The sequence below is a fragment of the Prionailurus viverrinus genome, chromosome D3 (genome assembly GCF_022837055.1).
Source record: "Prionailurus viverrinus isolate Anna chromosome D3, UM_Priviv_1.0, whole genome shotgun sequence".
Taxonomy (NCBI): domain Eukaryota; kingdom Metazoa; phylum Chordata; class Mammalia; order Carnivora; family Felidae; genus Prionailurus; species Prionailurus viverrinus.
In genome coordinates this window covers 91307523-91332521 of record NC_062572.1, presented here as the reverse complement: position 1 = coordinate 91332521, position 24999 = coordinate 91307523, and the positions used below count along the sequence as shown (strand labels likewise).

Below are 24999 nucleotides of genomic sequence, written 5' to 3'. Positions count from 1 at the left end.
GGGTCTGACTTCTAGACACTGTCTCCAGCCCCTGGAATGGTTACAAACAGAGCAGGGCAATTACCATTACCAAGCTCACAGAGCTAAAAGATTGTTAAAACACAGCATCAGGCCTTTCATTTAGGGAGGGACAAAATTTATCAAATGGCCCAAAGGATGTTTACTAAAAAAATCCGTCAAGGACAGTTCTGCACGTAGTAATCAGGCTGTGAAGTATGTCTTAGAAATAATCCTCCCAACCACAAACTTGCTCTCCCAGACAATCAAGAAACTGGAGACTATCCAGGAAAGACTAACAATTAGGTCTCACTCAGATGCCAAGGTAAAAACACAAAACAAAACAAAACATTCCAACATCTGTATGGGTTAATACTTTTTACTAATTGGGTAAAGGCCTTCCTCTACAAGACAAAAAAGGCACAAAAAGTAATACAAATTCTGCTTTATAAAATAATACCCAGGTTTGGCTTGCTAAAAATTTACCTAAAAGTTTTATACATCAAAATAAAGCAGACTGTCTGCTTATACTCAACAAAACTCTAAATAACACCTCACAAACATCAGATGCTTAAAAAAATTTTTTTTAATTAAGTTAGGGCCAAACTCTCAGAAATAGGGCCACCATTGATTACTTACTGCTCGCCTGCTTCTCCATCACCTGGGTTAACGAGAGATTCCTTGACATATGTTGTTTGCGAAGTCAGGGTCTCTCCTAGGTTGTTTGACAGGTTTGCAAAGTGTAGACATTATCTTAAGATGCCATCTTGTTGGTCAGTATAATCTTCACTTTGTGTTTTTCCCTTTGTGTCTGCTGATGTTTATGCCGCCTCATGCCCGCCAGCCTTCCTGTAAAACCACAAGGGGGACCACTCGACCGACCCTTGGGTAGACTCTAACTGCTGTACCCTTACACCGTCCTTTATCAGCTTGAAGAAGCCAGAACAGTCATCGTCCCTGTTCCCTAACAGCAGACACAGGCCCTGTTCCAGGGGAGAAATAAATAGGGAAAGGGTGAACATTAGGCAGGGAGAGACAAGGGGCCTTCAGGGAGGCAGACTACAGCCGCAGGTGGGAGGCTGAAGGAGCAGGCGGGGTTCTCCCCTTATGAGATCCTTTATGGGCACCCTCCCCCCATTATCAAGGGCATAAGGGGGGGGGGATCTAAATGAGACAGGCAATCTAACCCTAAGACAACAGATGTGAGCCCTTGCCTCTACCCTAACCACCTTATACCACTGGGTCAGGGAGCGATTACCTGTGAGTCTGACCACAGACGCTCACCCCTTTAAACCAGGAGATGCTGTATGGGTGAAGGAGCGGGTTGTCCAACCCCTAAAACCCCTCTGGAGAGGACCGTTCACTGTCATTTTGTCCACCCCTATGCGGGAAAGTAGCCGAAGCGGGTCCCTGGGTTCACTACGGCAGAGTGAAGCCGGCATCTCGAAACTGGGAGTGCCTTCCTGATCCATGCAAGCTGACCACACGGAAGGTTCTGCAACTCCAGAGGCTCCAGGAGACCACAGCCCTGCTTCAGTCCCTCCGGAAGCTGACTGATCTACGCACGGCAGAAGCTTGAGGAACCGACGGTCCAATGAAACAAAAGACGGTCCGTATTTTTATAGGCTTCCTTGCTGTGAGGCACTGTCACGCCTTGTTGCCCACTATTATTGTGATTCTCGCTCTACTCTTTGTCACAGGATTGGCCGAGGCCGCCTTGGCTGCTAACACTCACCCTCCTTTTGTGGACAGGATGCTTCGTTGGTACCAACACGGGGAAACAGTGGCGATAAGAGACTAGAAAATTAGATTCCCACAAAGCTTATACTAAAGCAAAATACCCCAGTTCTACTACCGGGGTTTGGCTTCTCAAAAACTCAATTGTTGGGAAAAACCGTCTTGCCTTGTGGGGAGAAAGTTCGTCGTCGCCTTTGTTAAAAACCTAACATGCCTAGGCCAAAGATTTTATAACTCAACTGCGCAGAAAACCCAATGGTGGGGGACCCCCAGATCACCTTGAACCAGATCCCCACTCCTTGTCTGACTTCTATCATCTCCGAGAGGCCTGAGACAATGTCAATGCAGCCATCAAATGGCAGGTCCCAGGTGAACTATGCTAGGTATATGAAAGGACAGCCTATGCGGTACTTCCCTCAGTCTGGTCAGGGTCATATGTGCTGGGAACTCTTCGTCCATCTTTCTTCCTGCTCCCACTTGCCAGAGGGAAACATTTGGGAGTCCAAATGTATGGGCACAAGGGAGACTCAAAGAAAGCAGCATGCCTTAAAAATTAACAGTTAAGGGGCGCCTGGGTGGCGCAGTCGGTTAAGCGTCCGACTTCAGCCAGGTCACGATCTCGCGGTCCGTGAGTTCGAGCCCCGCATCGGGCTCTGGGCTGATGGCTCAGAGCCTGGAGTCTGTTTCCGATTCTGTGTCTCCCTCTCTCTCTGCCCCTCCCCCGTTTATGCTCTGTCTCTCTCTGTCCCAAAAATAAATAAACGTTGAAAAAAAAATTTAAAAAAAAATTAACAGTTAAAAAGATAATAAATGGCCTCCCGAGCATATAATCCAGTATTATGGGCCTGCCACCTCGGCAGAGGATGGCCGCACCCCCGTTTACGTGCTAAACTGCATAATCAGACTGCAAGCAGTTAATAGAAATTATAGCCAATGAAACTGCCAGAACCCTTAACTTACCAGCCAAGCAGCAAACCCAAATGTTCAACGCCATCTATCAAGATTGCTTGGCCTTAGATTACCTGATTGCTTCTGAGAGAGGTGTTTGTGGAAAACTTAACCTGAGCAACTGTTGCCCACAGAGAGATGATGACGGGAGAGTCCTAGAGGAGATCACAGATCAAAGAAAAAAGGTTGCTCATGTCCCCGTCCAGACCTGGACCGGTTGGAACCCCGGCAAGTTATCTGGAGGATGTTTTTCAACTCTCCAGGGATCCAAAACCCTCATGGAAGTCAATGCTCCTCCTCATTTAGGAGGCTGCTTAATCTCACCCTCCTTTGGTCCGCTGGTGGTACTGTCTGCCTCCAGTCTCACTGAGGCCATAATTTAAAAAAAGAGGGCCACTCGTGTAATGATGTTATAAAAATATAAACCTGTAAACCAAGATCATGCTCTTGGACCCTAAATAGAGGGGTCCGAGCATCAAAGGGGGGAATGTGGTAGGATCCCCTCCTTAAGGAAAGACAAAAAAAACAAACCTCAAGGCAACCTGGCTATATGCCCACGTGACAACATCCCTCATGACCTTGTAACATGAGACCACTTAATCAGACTCCATGTTTGCGTGTTACCAGATATGGGAGACAAAGAAGTAAAAAATATATTGAAAAACTACGCCAGGTGGCCTTCGGGGCTCAGCTCTTTGGGTACGAACCCATCTGGGCATTACCGGCAGGAATAAAGTCGCTTCCCGGAAAGAAAAGCCTCATGTCACGACTCCCTGTGCCAGAATCCGGCTACAACTTCTGGACCAGAGCGCAGAGACCCTGCTGCTGTGCCTCATGCCAAACAAAACCAAACAAAAAATACAACCCCCACCACCCCAAAACAGAAACCAAAGCTTTATTTCATACACGTAGAGCCCAATTTTCCAAGTGAGAGCTCTTGGGTAGCCAAGGGTCCGTGGGTTCCACTGAGCAGGTTGGTTCGAATCCTTGATCACTTGGGGCGGAATTTCCAGAAGTGTCTGGGAGTGAAAAATGGGAGTTGGCCCCTCTTCAGAAGGAGAGGCAGCAGTGATGGAGGTGGGGAGAGGATGGGAGGGCAGCACGCGCCCTGGCCCCTGCAGAGCTGGACGGAGAAAGCTGTGGTCGCTTCTGAGGGTGCTGGGGCAGGGGCCGGTGGTGCACGGGTCCTGTGTACGGAAATGTGCCGGGAGGAAGAGGACAGAGGTGGAGTCAGAGCCGGAAGGATGCCAGTCTGAACAGTGGGGGCGTCCCGTTTTCCCTGCCGCAGTGCCACCCCCCTCTTGCCCGCACACTCTTGTTATGCCTCAAGACTCAGTTCCAATGGGAGCCCCTGGGGAACCCGTCGGCGCTTGCCCAGCCAGAATCCAGCCCACTTACCGCTAATGGCTCATGGACCTTTCTGTATCTCCTCACGGCAGCTTTGTCACATTAGGAACTCACAGAGATTCTTGCTTTTCACTCCACTCCCACTCTCAGGCCAGAGTAAGTGTGTGAGAGACCGCTCCGCTGGTGTGCAATGGCCATTCTCTTCTTCCTTAATAATAGAATCCTAATTTTATTGAAAAGAACTGGTACACGTTTTTGGCCCTTCGCACCTTCCAGGTTCCAGCTGCCTGGAAGGCTGATGTGATGAACAGAGTTCCAGCAGCTATTTTGGATAACAAAGTATTCTTGAGTATGGAAGCCACCACTTGAAAAATGGAGAAGATTGCAAGGTCCTTGGATCTTATCATCATGGACCATCATGGACCAGCCTTGGACAGCTTACGGACTTCCTTTACATGAGAGAAGAATACATATGTATTTCATTTAAGCCAGTATTATCTTGGATATTTCCATTCTGCGCTGCCCAAATGAGTGTTAGGTGGTTAACCTGCACATCTTTGCACCTCAAAATTCTCCCACAAATTCCAGAAGGATGGATGAGTGATGTTCATTTTACTGAATGCTGGAGAAGGATGTTATATTGCAAATCACATGAATTCCTAAAATCCCCTTTAAAACATTTCTGTTCGGGGCGCCTGGGTGGCACAGTCGGTTAAGCGTCCGACTTCAGCCAGGTCACGATCTCACGGTCCGTGGGTTCGAGCCCTGCGTCAGGCTCTGGGCTGACGGCTCAGAGCCTGGAGCCTGTTTCCGATTCTGTGTCTCCCTCTCTCTCTGCCCCTCCCCCCGTTCATGCTCTGTCTCTCTCTGTCCCAAAAATAAATAAACGTTGAAAAAAAAAATTTCTGTTCCTTCTTCAAGATTCTTTTCCCTACAGCTGCTGTTTCATCCCTATTTATTCTCTCACTCCCTCCAAATCCTTTAAGCTTAATCAGCCCCTCTCTTCCCCAGCCCACCCTCAAAGTTTCGTCAACCTAAACACTCTAGCTTAGCCATCTGCTGAGTACAACAAGACCACCAATTGTGCACCAAGTGTGTCCCGTGGGGCCTCAAGTCATTCTTCCACATTCGAGATTGTAACTAATTACTTACATCTCTGCAGCTGCTCCACTTGCGACCCCCTACTCACTTGGTGGGGGTCTGCGTCTGCGGTGTGCAGGATGGCCGCGTGCACCCGCGGGTCCCCACTGCTCAGCACGGCACTTGGCACCCTGGGGCACAAACGATGGGCAGAGCTCCATCCGGTACCACCTGGCCATCTTTCTTGTGGCCACACCTGCCACCAAAGCCTGCAGAGTAAATGAAGTCTGCTCTGTCTTTGCCACATAAAGAACCTGCTGTACAGATTACACCCTGAGCCACTGGGGGTTCTTCACACCTCTTGACTTGCACTTGGGGGGCTGTATATTACCTGCTTTTTGGTTTCTTTCTAAATAGGGTGCAGGACAGGAAGACCAACTTCAATTGGTCTGTAAGCTACACATTTTGAAGTTAATGTACATCTAGGCTTTGTGTGTTTCTTGTGGGCTTTGCTCTGTGCTTTCTTTGGCTTTATCCCAAGCCTCTTGGGCAATTATTTTTGGCTCCTGCAGTGAATGGCTTTAAATCAACTTTTTCTGTTCCAAATGCTTAATATAGGGCTTGTCCACATGTATTTTTCGTAGTATTATTGGAAAGTGTCTCTTGTGAGTAAATCTTTCTGTCTCTAATCAGTTGCTGCCATGTGGGTGCAGCATAAACACTACGTGCCTAGCCTGACGGAGAATTCTAAGTGGGTTCTCCACCGGAGGAGCTGAATCTCACGCCTATTTCCACAGAAGGGGAAGGTACTGAAACATACTCTAGTAGGATTTCCACAATATTCAATCTCTCCAGACTAGCATAAGGCCTTTTGAGTCTCTTAAGATTTGTGGTCAACAATGGAGGTGAAGGGGCCAACCACATGTTTTTGGAGTGAAGAAAACCCTTGGGCAGGGCACTCCCACAGCAAGTGGGAACAGAGGTCAGTGACCACCCTGCGACAGGTAAGGAGAGACTATTATTTCCAGGCCCTGATCAGGTTGTGACTATGGGGGCACTCAGGCTGGTGCCCTGGCGGGGGGCTGGGTTGGGGGGGGACTCAGGCTGGGGCACATACTATCTCTAATTTCTTCTCCTTCTGTATAATTTCCTACTGCTGCTGTAGCAAATAACCACACTGTAGTGGCTTAAGACAACCTAGATTAATTGTCCTACAGTTGTGGAGAAGTCTGATATGGGCCCAGTGGGCTAAAATCAAGATGTCGACAGGATCGTGTTCCAGCCAAGAGCTCTAGGGGGGAATTCATTTCCGTGCTTTTTCCAGCATCTAGAGGCCCTTCCGTTCCTTGGCTGATGGCTCCTTCCTCTTTCTTGAGCCAGAAATGTACCATCTCCAAATCTCTCTTTCTCTTCCCTCTGCCTGATCATCACGTCTTCTCTCACACTCCTTCCTCCCTCTTTCCCTTAGAAGGACCCTCGTGATTACATTGGACCCACCCAAATATTCCAAGGTGGTGTCTGCACCTAAGATCCTTAACTTAATCACATCTGCAAAGTGCTTTATGCCACATAAGGCAACATGTCACAGGTTCTGGAAAGTAGGGCGGGCGGGCCAGCGTTGTATCTACCATCCCCCCTTGTGCACTGTGAGATCCTGGAGGCGAGTCCCATGCTGCTTCCTCTAATTTCACATCCCAACCCCACACAGGGACTACATCCAGCGGCCACATGACTGGTCAGGTGTTGGTTGCCTAAGTCCAATAAAAAACTTCTCTTGGCCGTTGATTTTCCGCTTCTGGAACGATGGCTGCACTATCTGCAGAAAGCCCACATCCTTCCCCCCACCTTCTTTGGTTTTTATCTTGGTTTCTCTATTATCAACCTTCCACCTCACTTTTACGTTTTTTTGGTTGCGTGAGAAACCTGCAGCGTTGGCAGAGGAAACAGACGGGAAGGGCTACTTGCCGAGGAGCACGGTTCCTTCTGGTTCTGTTCGCCAACTGCAGCTGTGGGCAGGCAGTGAGGACGTAGTTCTGTGGCAAGTGGGGCAGTCTGGAAGTGGATTATTTTAAGCACAGAAATGCGCTAGAACTTCAAATTATTGCTACCTCTGCTGGCTTCTTCCTCTTTTAGCCTGGCTTCTTTAATCGTCCTGTGCTCTTCTCTTGAAAAATAATAGCCTTTACATAACTCTGTGGCTGGAAAGAAAATAAGCCCACTGGTTGTTTAAGAAATGTGAATTTTAAGATTAGGATGCAAAAAAAAAAAAAAAAAAGAACATGTTGCTTGGGTAGCTGGAGATTCTCAATAGGAATATATGGGCACTATTCTGTCTTAAAAGTGACAGTTTCAAAGCCTAGGAATTTTCTTTAAAAACAAAATCCGGGGCGCCTGGGTGACTCAGTCGGTTAGGCATCCGACTTCGGCTCAGGTCATGATCTCGCGGTCCGGGAGTTCGAGCCCCGCGTCGGGCTCTGGGCTGATGGCTCGGAGCCTGGAGCCTGTTTCGGCTTCTGTGTCTCCCTCTCTGTGACCCTCCCCCGTTCATGCTCTGTGTCTCTCTGTCTCAAAAACAGATAAACTTTAAAAAAACAATTTAAAAACAAAATCCAAAGCGGTTCATAGGCTCTCTCTCTCTCTCTCTTTTTTTTTTTTTTTTTTTACCTTCAAAGCTTTTCTTTCTCCCAAATGATTCTGCTTAGACACTTTAAATACAGCGAATTGAAATATGGGGGTGGGGGTGGGAATTGCCACACACACCATGGATCAAACCCCGCACTTAACAACAGCGGTTAAGGACGGAAGTCAGGCTTAGATGCTTCTACACCTGCTTGAGGTTACCTGGGAAAGGTGCTGTCCGCCCCGAGGCTCTGAGCGCCCTGGTCCCTGCACCCACCGTGCAGTGTCACCTGGGACCTGGAGAGAGATGCCGGTCGGGACCCCAACTGACACTCAGGGAATCTGGTCTGCAGAAGCCAGTGTCACCTTCAGGGCCAACTTCCACGCCTCAGCTGGGAGATTCGACAGCAGGATCCTTCTTCTTGCCTTTCCCCAACTACGTGGACACATCAAGTTCCACAATCAGCAATGGGTTCCTTTTATATTAAGCATTACCTCCTCTTTCCAAAATAGAAGAGATTGAGAAACACCGTCACATATGCTGTGGTCTTTTGGGGACCTGCCAGGGCATCCCTCACACCAGCAGCTACTTTGAAGAGAAAGGGTCACAGGCGCTTTCCAGGTGCCTGGGGGCTCAGTTGGTTAAGTGTCTGAATTTTGATTTGGGCTCAGGTCATGATCTCTGTTTTGTGAGTTCGAGCCCCACATCAGGATTCTCTCTGTCCCTCTCTCTGCACCTCCCTCCCTCCCTCTCTCTCAAAAAAAAAAAAAGTTTAAAAAATAAATAAAAGGATATGGGTTTCTACACAATACTATTTAAATGTTACGGATGAGATGTAGAAGTATGAAGAAGACAGGGTTTACATGTCAGAGGAAAATAATACAAGTATTTTGCACGTTCTGTCTGGAAAGTCCACTGGGGTGAAGGGTTTCCTCTTTTGTTGCTAATTGGGTGGATGGCTGCAGTCACCACCTGATACTGGGTTATACACAGTTTTGTGCTGAGGAAGTGCTCCCCAAGTTCCACACACACAGACAAACCAGAAGACCGCGAAAGTTCCAATCTCCCTCACGTAGTCCATGGGGTTTGTGGGAATCACATAGCTTAACTTGTCTGGGGCAGAACCAACTTCTCACTGAGAGGTGCTGAAGAACAAATATCTTAAAAGCACTTAAAATTGGTTTTTGCAAGTGCAGGGCACTCTAACTCACAAATGCTTGCTAATCATTATTTTCCCCAGGCTCTTAATTTCTCCAGGTGCCAGAGAAATGCAAGATTAAATTAAACATTAGCAAATACCTTGAGTGCTGCATTTTCCACGTTGATACATTAACCGTGGTATTTTGAGCTGGGAAACACGAGACCATAATATATAAATTGGAATCCTAAGTACTCAACCATGCTCTCCCTGGGAGCTCTTCTAATAGACGTAAGTAGTGATGTTTCTTGAGAATATGCCCAGAGATCTGGAGCTGGGCAAATGTTCTCCAAGTCTAACAAGAGAATATGGTTTGCATTAGAAGTTTGAAGCATTTTTCTTTCCTTCATTTTCTCATGGTGTTGGGATCTCTCCCTCATTCTTTCCCAGGGGGTTTGGAGCCCCAGGTTGGTCTAGAGGTGAGTGCGTAGTGCCCTGGGATTTAACTGTGCACCTGAGCACCCAATTCTGGCCTACTGTGATGTGTTTAGGTCAGGGTTTACTATTTATGTTGCTATGACTAAAGAATACTCACAGATGAGCCATGAGCAATTTGATGTACAAAGTTTTGTTTTCCCTGAACTTTGTAATTATCTTTTTTCATTTGTTTGGGTGTCACGTTTTCATTATGAATTCACCCTCAAACTGTTCTCCATTTGTCCAAATCTCCTCTCAAGACATGTGGGAGCACTGATTTCATTTTTCTGAGCCTGTCTGAGATCCCTCTACTCAGCCTGGGCCTTGTGGTCACCTCCGGGCTCGAACCGGGGACCGCCCTTTGCTGGTGCATGGCAGACTCTCATCTCCTTTCTGTCCGGGGTGTCTTACTTCCTGTAGCCCACATCTTCTGCTTTCTCATCTGGGGGGGGAACACATTTTCTGGTAGCTTTCCAAGAAAGGGAGCATGGGAGTTAATCTATGTCCCCCTTGCATGTCTGAAATGTCTTGATCTCTCTGAAGCCTGGTTGACAGTTTGGCTGCACACAGACGTCTAAATTGGAAATTTAATTTTCCCTCAGAACACTGGAGAATTGACTTCATTGCCTTTTAGCTTCTGCTGTTGAGTTATGAAGCTTTTCTGATTCCTGCTTGTGTGAATGTTACCTATTTTTTCTCTCTGGACATTTGTAGGATTCCCCCCACCCCTGCTTTTTTTTTTTTTTGCCTCCAATATTGTGAAATGTCAGTCATCATGTTGGGTCCTTCTCAGTTGGGTCCATCAGTGGATCCTTCTCATCAGGAAACTCATATCTTGTATTTCCAGGAAATTTTCTTGAATTATTTCTTTGATGATTTTCTCTCTTAAACACATTGTTTGCATTTTCTTTTCAGATATTAGTCTTCTGAACTTATTCTCTCTTTTCTTACCTTTTCTCTCCTTTTTCCCATATTTCTCTTTTTGCTCGATTTCCTGAATTTTACTTCCTAATACTTCTACTGAGTTTTCCATCTTGCTAGGGCATTTTAATATCAAGGGTTCTTTTGTTGTTGTTGTTCTCTCAGTTTTCCTTTTTTTGCAAAATGGTATCTTGTTCACAGTTAAAGTATTTTCCCTTGTCTCCCTGAGAATACCAAAGATAGTATTTCTGAAGTTTTCTTCTTCCTTGGTTGTCTCCTGTGTTGGTCTCTCTTTCCTGTCAGAGGGCAGATGTCTGGTATCTTCAGATTTAAGGGTTGGGGCTGCGAAGCTGGTGGTGAGCTCTGAGGATCTGGGTGGCTTTTGTGGGTGTAGGGTTCGCCGTGGGGAGACCTGCTAAGCTCTGTAACTGGGGGAGTCAGTGACGCCAGTATTCGTGTTTAGGAACTTCCTCTTGAGCTGGTCAGCTTCTCCAGAAATGTGCTTTTCAATCTCTTTCCCGGGGACTTAGTTCTACGGACAAGGTGGAGGAGAAGAGCTGAGGATCTCTGTGCCCATCAGGGTTCTCCAGGGAAGCAGTAACCGGTAGGATTAACCTATAAATGTTCAGAGATTTATTCCAAGGAATTGGCTTCTGTGGTTGTGGGGCTGGCAGTCCACAGGTCTGAAGTCCACAGGGCAGGCTGGCAGGCTACACACTCAGGCAGCTTGAAGCAGGATTTCTTTTTTTCCTAGAAACCTCAGTTTTGCTCTTAAGGCCTCCAGCTGATTGGGTGTGGCCCATCCACATTCTAATCTGCTTTACTGAACGTCAACTGCTTGTAGGTGTTATAACCACATCTACACAGCATGTTCACAGCAACACAGTGTTTGACCAGGGACTGTGGCTTAGCCACGCTGACCCATAACCATCAGTCTTCTTATCTGATAAAGTTATAATTAATTCATCAATAAATAATAATTAATTCAATAAATATTTGTTGAGTCGCCAGTCTATTGTCTTGGCCTTTAATCTTCTCTTCGGTATGAAGAAGAATCTGCTCTCAGCTGTGAGTGGTGCCCCGCAGGACAGCCTGTTTGCACCCTGCAGAGCACCAGGAGGTCAGACTCACTGGGGAGTGGAGAGTCAGGACCTCTGGAAGGCAGAATCGAAAAGGAAGTGGGTTTGCTGGTAGACAAACCTCTTTTTTATTGCCTCACTTTGCCCCCACTCCATCCTAGGCATGCAAAGTCATACGTCACCTGCCCAGATGCTTTCCAGATTTTTAAAATCACATTACTACTGGAGTAGATCAGTAAATCAGTAAATGTTCCTCCATTCTGCGAACGCGCCTGTGCTGGCTGCATAGCTAACGGTACAAGGAGACCGTCTGGCCGGTCATACAGCCAGTGGAATTAACACAAACAGTGCATGATATATCTAAACATAATGGTTACAAGATTTCTGAAGCTCTTTTAATATGTCCTCAGGTGCTGGGGGCAAAAACAATCTATTAAGAGCAGGGCCAGCCCTCCAGGAGCTGATGGCCTGGGAGGGACAGTGTATCCTGTTCCAGGGAAGTGAGCGGACATGTGGGAGGGAAAGAGGGGGTGCAGGGGCTGGGTTTTAGTGGTGCCACATAGAGACACACACTTCTGACCAAAGAGATAGATTCTCAAAGGTACAGGAGTGAAGAGGCAGGTATATATGACATCTAGTTACATAACTATATGTGTATTATACTATATGCAATATACATCAGATATGATCACATATGTAATACCTGCCCTGAGGTCCTAGTTCCTAAAGGCAGGGACAATGGGGCTAGAGAAAGCTCCAGGCGTCCCTGACCCTGCTACACCAGGCATCAGAGGGGCTGACGGTGTAAGTAAGGCTGCAGGGTTTCACCAGGCTTTGCTGGACACACAGGGTGGCTGGCCAGTAGCTGGCGCATCAGCTCTCCGGAGAGGCTGCACCTGCAGGTAGGTCCGCCAAGGTGGGCGGGGTGCTAGCCTGCCAGCCCCGCGTGAGGACCCGGCTTTGTGGCTTTGTCCCGTTCCCTCTTTGTCCCTGACCCTGTCTCAGAGAGTAAGCCACGAAGGAGCAATGGGGGGAAGAGCAGAAGCTGCCCCCACTTTCCTCCTCACCCTTGCCCACCACACAAAGCATGCACACCTACACACATGCATGTGCACACATGCACACACATGCAAGCACACACACGCGCACATGCATCCGCACGTGTACACACATGCATCTATCTGCACGCACGCACACACGCAAGCACACACACAGCCATGCACACGGGCACACATACATCCGCACGCACACGCAATCACACACATACATGCATCCGCGCGCACACGCATGCAGACGAGCACACGCTCGCCACACTCACGCATGCACACGCGCACACGTACACGCGCACGTGCACACACACGCACCCCGCAACCCCGCTGGGGCCACGAATCTGGCCTACACTGTGGGCGAGTAGGGCCGCGGGTCAACCGTGAGACTGACGTCTCCAAACGGACACGGCTGCAACTTAAAGGACCCGAAAGAAACTTGCCCGCACAAGTGCAGGCCTGAAAGCCGGGCAGTGGACTAGGCGGCAGGAAGGAGCCTCCCGAGCGGCGCCCAGCGGAGCTGACCGCACGGTGGGCGGCAGATTTGAGGCGCATTTGTGAAGAAAGCAACAATTCGAACATGGCTCCAGAAGTGGAGGGAGAAGCTGGTGTGTCCCATCACCAGCGCTCCCAGGCGGCACGGCTGCGGGGGGGACCGCCTCCCCACTCCCGCCCGCGCCCCCCCCAACCAGCGGGACCCGCCTCACCCCACCCCCTGCCCCAGCAGACGATGCGTGGCGGCGTTTGCACCTCCTCTTACCGAGTCCCTGGAAGCCGGGCGGCAGCTGCACCTGCAGTTAGCTGCATGAGTCCTGGGGCGACGTTTCTTCCCTCCTCCTTGTTCCCTGGGTTTGATCCCCCGCATGTAAGGAAGGCGCCGCTCCTCGGTTTGTACGGTGACCTCACACCAGCAGCCGGTCCTTGCGTGGGCGCCGTGGACGTGGCCATGTGCGTCCTTTGCGCCTCCGTCGGGAGCGCGATCCGCTCGGCTCTGATTTTCCCGCGGCACGGCCTCCTGCACTGACCAGTGGGCGCGCGACCCGGGGCTGGACTCGGGGTTCGGGGTTACTCGTATCCAGGGTCTGATGCGCCAACAGCTCCGGCCTGTGCCGCGTCTGTGGCCTGCAAGCTCGCAAGAAGCCGGTGGCGCGGCCTAGCGACAATGTCCCAGTAACAACCCCCTGTGGCCGGGGCTTGGCTCCCAAGCTCGGCCCCCACGGGCCCACGGCTCGCCTGTGTTCTCCAGCCACAGGCAGGGACGCCACACTCACCTGCTCTTGTGGCGGCTCCGGGAGCTCCCCAAGCCACAGGTGTCTTTGTTGTCAGGTTTCTCGAGGTCCCGGACTGCAGGTCAGGTTCGTTTTCACCTGGCACCAGAGATTTGATTCCCTAAGGAGCTAGCGTTGGCAGCCCCTGGAACACGGTAGACCCCCAGTCAGTATTTGTTGGAGGATGGAATGCGGGGTTCTGGGGACAGCAGTCCCCCGCTGGCAGCTCCCACTGTGGAAAACATCTTTATTTTCCTGCACTGTGGTCTCTTGCCCGGAGAGTGAGAAAGTCTACTTTTCGGTGTCTACAGGGAAAGCAGCAGCCTGTGAAATAGAAGCGGTAGGGGCCACATGACTGGGGTGGAGGGGAAGTTGAGACCCACGTCTTCCTTCTTCCCTTTGCCCTTGACTTTACAAAGTTACCAGGTACCCATAAAGTCTGGAGCCCCTTCAGGGCCCCCCTATTTGGACCCCAGCCCGCCTTTACACCCTCTGCCCTGCAGCGTCTCCTCACCACCCCCACTCGGGTCAGCGACCGGATACACCTGTAACCTTCCGGCATCCTGTCCGTTTCCGGAGGCTTCCCTCGGTCCCCTCAACCACCCCAGGGGGAACGCCTGCACTGGTCCAGCACTGCTGGCTGGGCCACTCACTAGGCTTCAGTGGGTGTGCTGAGAGTTCAAGCCTTTTCCCCGTGTGAACACACCCTGTGAAAGAGGCCCCCGGCTCTTGTGACTCTGGGTTACAGAAAACACAGGTCTTACAGCGCCGTCACCGCCCGGAGCCCATGGTCAGGAAGCCCCCCGTAGCTTGGCTGGCTTGGGGTCTCCCAGCCTCCACACTGTCCACATTTGGGGTGACAACTCTGCTCTCAAGGGCTGAGGAAGCGGCCGCCGGGGCCGGCCCCGTGGATGCCAGTTCCTCTGCAGTAATTTCCACCGCTCTTTCCCAAAAACACATTGTCTTTTCTGGATTTCTTCCAGAATAAACGGTCCAGGCTCCCGCGTCTTACCTTGTGCCGATCAAACTACCAGATCCACCTGGAGTAGAGACGAGGCTTGCTCAACACAAAGCCAGCAGAAGCTTTTAAGGCACCAGCACAGACTAAAGAACTTGCACGGTGAGGGGGTAGACAGTGACATTTAGAGAACGATCTTACTGCCGAAGTCCTCCGTGATGATGGCTGGGGCCCTGGCAGCCGTTGGCAGCTGGTGGCTCCTGGGTGGTGATGTGACAGGAGCAGGGCCGGTGGCCTAAGGACAGGGACAGATAGTCACTTGCAGAGAAGCTGACTTGTTGCCCTGGCTTGGGAGCCTCATGGGATGTGGGGGGTTCCCACATTGCCACTCGAGAATGTATGACATCTTCTCTCATTAGGCTGTGGTTAAGGCAGGGCTTGTGGAATTCAAAACCGGAGCCTGATGGGGGAACTAAAATGAAACGCAAGGGTTAGCACAGCACTCAAGTTGCCCACAGAGGCACACGTGATCTTCTCAGATGTGGGACAGATGTGGCTAGAAGTTTCCAGTTAAGGGGTGTGGGTGGACATCATGGTTTTTAAGTCCCCCAAGAAGAAATAACCCTCCACAGAGAATAAAAAGTGCCCTCAAGCTGGTCTCAATTAAAGTTGCTTCAGGCTACCACACAACTTCTTAACCCTCTGTTTAGACCCTGATCTATTCCACGCCCTCTTTCAAAGTGCAATGCTCTGAATGACAAGAAAACCCTCCTTGCTTTCTTCCCTCTATATACTACTAAATTCCCTAGAATTCGTGACTTTAAGGAATGTGAGGAATTCAAACTACCAACTCCAGAATTTCCTCACTTATTTTATCAGTTGCTTCTTTGTACAGGGCTTCCTGAGGATGGCTTTGATCCCATTAAAGAGGATTCCATCTCTGTAATGAGAGAAATGACCAGTGTCTCAAAACTTAGCAGGACTACAGTGCTGTGAGAAAGAAGTTGAACAACCACTTTCCAGACACTATTCTGGTTAGAGAAGGGCAAAAGGTAGAGGGGTTAGGAGATGGCTTTAGATATCAATAAGAACCCACGTGGATTCAGAGGCTGTGCTTATGTTCTAGCTACTCACGGCAGACAAGGCAGAACCCACAATTCCCAGCTCATGTTCCCAGCTCGATACGTGATTCTCTTCCTCACTGAACAATAGTAATAAAGGGTGATGCCCTGGGTGAGGCCTGGTAGATACCGAGTTATATGTACTTATCCTTAAAGAAGAGAGAATGGCAATTGTAATCCTCAAGCTCCTGCAATGTCTTAAGAGATGGGAGGTTGAATTGGTCTTTGAAGCTGAATGTTTTTTTCTTCTGGGAAGCCACCCCAGTGGGGAGAGACCCTCTTCCAGGAAGGAGATGTTTGAAACCATGTGGCTCTGGCTCCAGGGAGGCTAAACTTCCTCTGCATAATAATGTAAAGGCTGTAATTATTGTGGCCAACGTCTTATTTCTGCAGACTGTGATTCTTTAGAGTAATTTTCTTTCCCAAATATAGATTTGCACTACAACGTGCCAATATTTTATTGCTTACTTTTGTGGAGTTGGTGCATAATTCCTCACAGGCAGTGTTGAGAAAAAAAATCCGCAGACGGCAGGAAATGCATGCAGGCCTGACCTTCTCTTCACTCCTATGCACTGAAGGATTGAAAAAGAAAAAGGCAAAGAATAAGTCATGTAAGGCAAGGTAAAGTCAGATAAAAAAGGGAAGGGAATCAACTGGGTTTGGGGCCCAGTACACAGACCATATACTGGGCTACAAAACAAGTCTTGGTAAATACATTTAAAATGAATGAAAACAGTAGCATTGAATTAGAAAACAATGACAGAAAGAGACCTGCCAAAGCCACAAATATTTGAAAATTAGGGAGCAAGCTTCTAATTGAATTTGAAAGTATTTTAAGCTGAATGAAGATAAAAACACAACATGTGAGGGGCGCCTGGGTGGCGCAGTCGGTTAAGCATCCGACTTCAGCCAGGTCACGATCTCGCGGTCCGTGAGTTCAAGCCCCGCGTCAGGCTCTGGGCTGATGGCTCAGAGCCTGGAGCCTGTTTCCGATTCTGTGTCTCCCTCTCTCTCTGCCCCTCCCCCGTTCATGCTCTGTCTCTCTCTGTCCCAAAAAATAAATAAACGTTGAAAAAAAAAAAAACACAACATGTGAAAATTGTGGGATGCAGCTAAAGCAGTGCTTAGAGGGACAGGAATAGCACTGAATGCTTATATCAGAAAAGAGAAAGATTGGATGCCCGTGATCTAAGCTTCCATTATATCAGTTAGCCACTAAGTCCTGGCAGCTGTACTTCCTGGATGTTTCTTAACCAGTGTATTTCTCTGCATCATGCCACTGAGTCCCTACATGATCCCCTGCCTCCAGTCTTGTGTTCTTCCCACCTAAATCTCCAGTCCCTCCTGCCCAGCTGCTCTCACTGCTCCTCCTGCCTTGCATTCCAGGTCTGCCAACCTTCTCTGGCTCCTTGGGGTTCTCCTGCCTTCCTCTGGATCTTCACACACACACACACACACACACACACACACACACACACTAACACAGTTCCTCTGCCTACACACCTCCAGTTCACACCACTAATTCTCACCCATAGAAATATCCTAGCTTAAACTTCCCTTCTTTCTGGAAGCCACACCCCTGCTGTTGCTTCCATGAAAGTTCATTGTGCTTCCTTTGTGGTAGCATTTGACGCATTCTCACAGCGTGTTGAATTTGTGTCTCTTCCCCACTGGACGGGGAAGGAGCAACTGTGGCTTTTACATGTGATATTGCGTATCAGTCCCCTAGTGTAGCTCCTGCACATGGTAGGTGCTGAATAAATATGTGGCAAATGAATGAACTCCTATTTTAGTGGAAATATACCACTACATTTGTGGTTCCATGTTGATGAGGTCAGGATTTTTGGATTACGGCTTGTGGTCAACATCAGTTGTTTCCTGGCATCCACTTGTGCTTCCAGCTTGACGACAGCTCTGAATTCTATTTGGGAATCTGCATGGTTCCTGGGAAGCATATACTTAGCCTGGCTCCAGCAGTTACTGAAATATTCTCCATTGAGAAAACTGATCTGCTCTTGTGGTTTCAACTGCTCGAAGCTGCGATTTCTCGATTAAATGAGTTACTGGGGTTTCCTAAAAGGCTCCGGGGCCCTCCTATTTCTCCATCTTCATATCACTAACGTGCCGGGTGACTTCACTGGCAATATTCCTGTTATGTTTCCTGGCAGGACTATTTAGAAGTATCTGGGCAATTGCCCAGTGCTCTAGAAAGAGCATAGACAACAACTTGGCACATGTCAGAGTGAAACATGCCTAACACCATGAGGAGATGCAACAGATAAGAGTGAAAAAGGAAAACCAACGTAGAATTAACCTAAATTTAAACAGTATCAGTCCTGTGATATTTTTGCACATTTCCAGCAAAAGGAAATGGCTGTCTGGCCAAAAGAGAAAATGCTGTGAGTTGCTACATCAAAATACTAACATGATTTGTCTTTTTCCTGAAAATACAAGTAATTCATGTTCATTATAAACACTGGGGACATTTTAAAAAGGTATATGAAAGAGAAAGATCACCCAAAACAGTACGCAAAGTAGCCACTGGTCATGTTCCGATGCATTTTCCTTTCAGAAGTTTTCACACATGTAATACCGATGTGTATTTTCCCTTTCAAAATTCGAATGTATGTTTCTGTAGATCACTTGTGTGCACACAGGACCCCCAAGAGCGATTTGCGTAACCTTCCATTTTGCAGATCTGCTATAACTTCTAGGAAACTCTTCTCCTACTGCTGGACATGTTGGTTTCTAAGTATTTCCTGTTATAAGTTATTTGGTGGTGAGCACCCTGAATATTAATCTTCACGAGCCCCTCTGCTCAAATCACAGGTCAGCTTCTCCTCTTGTGTTTGGAGCCCCTCTCACTTTCTCAAGGACACTCCTGCTACCTCAGAGGTCCCCACTGGAGAACCCATGCCATCAAGGTGCAGACACTCTCTAGTACCCTCCATCTTGCACAAAGAAAAGCCCTTCTCACCCCATACCCTCCCCAGCTGCCCTCTCTGTACCCGTTGCTGACCGATTCCCCTTTATCTGGTCCTAGATTTGGCCTCCACTTCCTTATCTCGTTTTTACTTGCATCTGCTCTGGGAGGGTGTGGCCCCACCCCTCAGGGAAAAGGGATTTTTGAAGGTGACCACATGTCTGTGCGCGTCTGTGCATTTCTCTGTCCTCAATTGTACTTCACCTTTTGGCACCATTCAGTCGAGCATACCTTCCTTCGAGAAACAGTCCCATCTCCTGGCTCCCACAATACCAGCCTTTTTGGTTCCCTTACTTCCACATTCTTTGGTGGCTCTTCTCCTTCAGTTTGTGCAAGAATGTTGGGGGTACCCTAGGGCCAGAACTCAGACCTCTTCCCTTCAACACCTTGTGTGGGTAATCTTATTTTCTACCAGGATTTTAACTACCAGCGATAATGCTGGTGACTGCAGACATACCTCCCTAGGCCAGACCTTTCTCCAGATTCGCAGATGAACTGCCTACCTGATACTTTCCCCCAGACATCTTTTAGGCATCTCTAGCCTAATGCTGCTAAAACAAAAACATTTATTTTCTCCATGTCTTGAAAATACGTCTGTCCTTCCTCTGGCCTTCTGCATCTCAGTAAATCCCATGAGTTGCTGCTTTTTTAAGGAAAAAATGTAGGACTCAAGCTGACTTCTCTGTTTCTCACCTTCACATCCAACCTACTAAGAAGTTCATGTGTCTATGTCCAAAATATTCCTGAGTTCAGTCTGTCTCTCCATCTCCACTCCTTTTCTTATCTAAGCCTTCGCCAGGTCTCACTTGGGTGACCTAGATGACATCAGAATGACCTGATGTCTTGTCCATGTATGACCCATTCTCCACACATCACCCTGAGTGGCCTGTTTGCCAGCCTCCCACACATCTACCTTGCCATGGTGTCTAAACCATGTGGCTTCTGCTCTCTCTTAGATCTCATCTCCTACCGCTCACCCATGGCTCTCATACTCCCGCCACCTGGGCCGTCTTGCCCTTCCTCTACCACTCCACGATCTCTCACCCTAGAGCCTTTGTGTTTGTTGTTTCTCCCCCTCAGGACATTCTGCTCCCAAGCTTCACATGACCGCCTCCTTCCCACCACCCGAGACTCAACTCAAATGTCATTTTCCAATTTAAAGTTGGCTCTCCTTTCACGTGTCAACTCCAGAGCCTGAGAAATTTGCACATATGCAAATCATACACAAAACAAATAAAAAAAAAAACAACAAAGAAAAATGCCAACTGGAAAGAATCCAAAGTCCATCAATGGTGGAATGGATAGATTGTGGTATATTCATGCAATGGGATAGTACAGCAAAAGGAAAAGGAATAGACAAGAACAGGGCATCAGCCTGGTTGGACCTCAAATCGTAATGATGAATGTGAGAAAGAAGTCACAGAGGATGCACTTGGTGTTGAATCAACCCACACAACCTACAAATATATTGTATGGGGATATAGCCACATATGTGGTAAAACTATAAAGAAAAACTATAAATAAAAGATTAACAAAGTATTCAGGGGGGTGGTTACTTGCCTTCCTGGAGTACAAGTGAGGCTGTGTCTCTGAACTTGGACGGTAGGATAAGGTCTTTGCTTTATTTTTAATCTTTAAGTTGCATGTGTATACTTTATAAATGCTTTTGAGTTCAGGGTATTTCTTTATGAAAAAAAGTTTTTTTTTAAGTTTTTTAAGTTTAAGTTTTTTTAAGATGGGGAGGCGCCTGAGTGGCTCAGTTGGTTGGGCGTCCAACTCTTGATTTCAACTCAGGTCATGATCTCATGGTTGTGAGATTGAATGCCACGTGGGACTCCACAATGAGCATGGAGCCTGCTTAGGATTCGCTCCCTGTCCTGCATGCATGCTCTTTCTTTAAAAAAAAAAAAAAAAAAAAAAAAAGAGCAAGATGGGACTGTAAAGCAACAGCATTATTTTTTCCTTATAATTATAATAATAATGTGAACTACGCTCACTCTGTGTATCTTGGTTCCCTCACTGTTGAGTGAAAGGAATGGACTGGACCTCCTTCTGTTCTTACATTCTATCATTCAGCAAAGAGCAGGCTGATTTGAAGGGACCTTGAGAGGACATCTGGTCTATCTCCATACTTTCCAGAAAATTGCCAGTTAATTAAAGCCAGTCCAGGCAAAAGTGAACCAGTTTGATTTGGAAATCCCACTCTCCCTCTCCCCAGGAAGAAATTACACAGCCTTGTTATATAATTAACTTTAAATATCTGAAAATTCTTCCTTCTGACCTATACAGACGGTTTACACTCTGGGGCCTCTTTTCAAACAATGATACAATACATTCAAAGTTGAAAAGTCTGGGGATGCTAAGTCTAAATGGAGCTGCCTATCAGAAATGTCATGGTTCCCAACACCCAGATGGAACCCTATACCCATTCCTAGAGCACAACAGCACAGACATGTGGCAGGTAGTATGCGTGTGTGGAGAGGGACACGGGGCTAATGCTCTCTTTGGCCAAATAAAATCTCTGTCAAGTTGCTGCTGCGAATACAACGTTCAGCAGTCTCTCAAAGGAGAACCTGTCTGATGCACGTCAATGTTCTTATATGGAAGGGACACACAGACTCATGTGTTTCAATAGAACTATTTTCTGATAATGTGGAAGAAGCATTCTGTTTCTCATAGCCCCCAGGATTGAACTGCACTTGAAATCAGGTTAACTAGAGCTAAACTTAATCATTGTGTGACCCGACTTGGTACATGCAACCTGGCGTATTGAATATCCTACTTTATGTTGTTTTTATTCTCAATTTCATCGGGTTATTTCCTTAGGGACCACAGAGCAATAGTAGGCAGCAAAGTAATGAAATGTGGTAAATGTGGTTAAAGAGAAATAGGGCTAAAAATACTTTCCTTTGTTTCATCTTAGCAGCCCCATATATAGCGTGGCTTACTTTATTTTACAAAGTCCTAACGCCAGTTCTGAGGAGGAAAAAGGCAACCTGAATTTATTGCTGTGGGAAACCATGGAGCTTCCTCAATTTTATAACATAGGAGCTCTTTGTTTTATAGACGTGCCATGAAAGTCTGGGTCATAATCATTACCTGCCATTTATACCGGGGCCCGAAGCAAGCTCGCTCGAGTTCGCAGGGACCTCTGGAGCTGGTAGATCGTGTGGGCCGCAGTCACTCTGCCAGGCCTGTGACATCTTCATCATCCACAAGGCATTCGCACGGCCTGGGTGAGGTTAGCATGGAAATGTGGGAACACCAGATGGACTCATGATCTCTGAGGACACAGGCCTTTCTGCTTCTGAGAGAAGCCTACACTGGTTTCTCAAATAGTTCTCAGTGCTGTAAGCTGGGAGGATTTGGGGGTGCCGGCCTCACCCGACTAAGAGTGATTCTCAAGGGAAACAGAGGGGAGGGGAAGGATTCCTCTCCTACACCCCTCGGCTCTTGAGGGGCCTTTTCAAATGTCAAAGCTCCAGGCACCACCGCCAAACCCTCCCTCCATCTAGAGATTCACTGTGGGAGTCACACGTGTTCTAAAGGGAGCGAGTTTACACGGGGGCGGTGAGGCAGAGGACTGAGTGAGAACTACTAATTGAAGAAAGCTTTTGAAACACTGCATGTGTTTGCAGATCGCGGATACTCATGAAAAGGATCACATCAGCATGTCTTCTAAATCCTTCTTTTATATCGCGTGTTAAGAAAATCTTGCACGTCGTGAAGCAACGAGGTTCAGCAGAGAGATCGCTGCCCCGAGTGCTCTGATCGTCCAGGCCAGTGGATCTGGTCCCTTTCCATCACCCGCCCCCACGTGGCTCCAAGGTACAGGCAAGGAATGTCAGTACCCCCCCTCCCCTGCAGACGGCCAGGGAGGGGAGTCAAAGGGCCATCACAACACTGAAAAGTCCCGGGGTGCCTGGGAGGGTTGCCCACCCTGGTTTAGGGGGTCCACAGGCTTCCCCGGAGGGACTGGTGTTGGAAATACTGGTGGGCGATCACCAAGGACAAGGACCTGGTGGTCTGCCACCGCTGACCCCCCCCCCCCCCCCGCCCCCAGCACAGTTAGATCGGTGTTTCCCACTGTGCAGCAGAGCGTGAGAAAAACACGTGTCCCAACGTGCTGGGCCATCTGACTCCAGGCCTCGCAGCTCTGCGTCAATGAAATGTCCTCCTCTTGCACACATGGGGAGCACTGCAGTGAGAGCCCAGTGGCTCTGCATGGATGTTTGCTTACATCTGTCATGTTCATGTTCTCGGTGCTTGCCTGGCAGTTTTGCTTGTGAGCCCTGTTCTTTGTCCTCATCTCCAAACTGGCCTGCTCTGTGGGTCACCTCTTGCTGTGTGACACGCTAACCCTGAAACCCAGTGGCTTAAAACCACCGTTAATCTCTCTCGTGATGCGTGGGTGTCTGGGTTTCCGGACTGGCTTGGCTGTGGGAAGAGATCCCAGAGGCCACGAGTAGCAGGAGAGACTCCCTGGGAGCGAGGTTCCTAATAATGCTCCTGAAATGCTGAATGAAGTCTATTTCCCACGGACTCTCCCCCTCCAACTTGTACTACTGACAGTAACTGTGAATTCTGTTCCCCCATACCCCATTCTCAAACAACGTAGCTTTTTGGTAACTGCGTATTTCCTGTTTCTCTGGGTCTTCTTTGGGGGGGAGGGCAGAGGTGGGGGCATTTCCTCTCCCTTTGAAGTTTACGTGATATGCTAGGACATGGCTATTTCTTAATAACGCTTCCTACCGCACAGTATTGTTACTTATACTTGCTTTCCACGTTAATAAAGGAATAGCTTTCTCATGCACTGTTGTTCTTTATACTTAACCCTGAAGCAAATCCACGAAATAAAAATAAGAATGCCTTAGGCTCATACTGGTCATGCACAGCTGTCACGGAACTTCCCTCCTTGCTTTTTTCCTCGGGACCACCTCTCAGCATCCTCATTACGTGGATGTGTGTTGAATAAAACTAAGTCGGAAGCAGAGATTCTAAACGAGTTTCTAATTTCAGAACTCACGTGAGTTGACTTTAAAACTGAGGTCCACAAGGTAAAAACCATGCAATAAGACCATTGTAGACTGAAGCTCGATTCACGGCTCATTTCACTAGCCATGCCTAATTGGAACTTTGCAAAGTGTCTGACCTGATTCCACCACTTGGTTCCATGCTATCCTGCTGCATTTCGGGTGCCCTCTGCCCTTACCTCATCCCACACACCTCAGTAAAGCAGCTCACTCTGCCATCAAGCCGCAGTTACATTGAGAGTCTTGGACATCCACCATCCTTCCGAGAACTGTCAGAAAGCAATCCTTACGACCCACAGCTCCGTATTACCGTCTTATGGTCCCAGACAAAAGCCCCTTCAGTCCTCTGCACTGGGTGAAGGTTGTTTTTATTGTTTCCATTTTATTTTTCTCTTTAAAGAACAAAACCCTGTGTAATATAACAGACACATTGAAAAGTACATAAACATATAGGTACTGTTTAATGAGCAATAATGAAGTCAATGCCTGTGTAACTACCACCCGGGACAAGAAATAAAACAGATGTTATCAGTATTTCAGAAGGACTGCCCTACCATCCACCTGCCCCCACTACTCTCTCTCACAATGCACCAGTATGCTGAATTTTTAAGTAATAATTCCCTTGCTTTTCTTCATAACTGTTCTACTTTTCTTGTGCTTGATCTGACTTGGGTTCACTGCTCTAACAGATGATGGGTTCATTTACTACACATTAAAGTTTGGTAGGAAAACCATTTTTTAAAACTATAATTAAATTGTTGTCGATAAACCCCTTTTTCTTTTTTCCCAAAAGAGGCATTTGTAGGCTGCAGAAACCTTTATCTTGTTTATGTGATTTCTTAAAGGATTATATGGTTGTCTGCAGAGAATTGGCACTTATATTATCAAAGATTTCTTTGTCTAATATATTTCAGCTTTTAAGAAGCATTGAAAGGAAGAATAAAATATTAATTATAGCAAAAAAAATCCTTAAACAATATGGTCGGATTTTTCCTGTTTTTGAACTTCATATGAATGGAAGCTCATTCCCATCTCACTTCTTACCATGTTAGTAAGATTCATAAAGGCCATTTGTGGCACGTGGGCCATTATGAACAGTAATTGTATGAAATCTTATTTATTTATGGTCTATTTTTGGGCTCTTTTGCTTCAGTGGTTTTGTCAACCTGAATACCAATACCGTATTGTTTTAGTTATTCTAGCTTTGTAGAAATCTTGCTATCTGGAGAGCAAGTTCTCTCTCTTC

The 24999-nt window shown here is 47.7% G+C and overlaps 2 long non-coding RNA genes across 2 annotated transcripts; both read right to left on the bottom strand.

Moving 5' to 3' along the window:
• Nucleotides 1-3622: 3622 nt before the first annotated feature.
• On the bottom strand, nt 3623-5371 carry LOC125149269 (uncharacterized). The gene is made up of 3 exons (XR_007145879.1): nt 5182-5371; nt 4081-4478; nt 3623-3869 (listed from the first exon to the last, which is right to left on the bottom strand). It is a non-coding gene; the product is annotated as an uncharacterized LOC125149269 (long non-coding RNA).
• Nucleotides 5372-7965: 2594 nt separating this feature from the next.
• On the bottom strand, nt 7966-14999 carry LOC125149270 (uncharacterized). Its single transcript, XR_007145880.1, has 3 exons — nt 14671-14999; nt 13151-13982; nt 7966-8164 (listed from the first exon to the last, which is right to left on the bottom strand). It is a non-coding gene; the product is annotated as an uncharacterized LOC125149270 (long non-coding RNA).
• Between the last annotated feature and the right edge of the window lie 10000 nt (nt 15000-24999).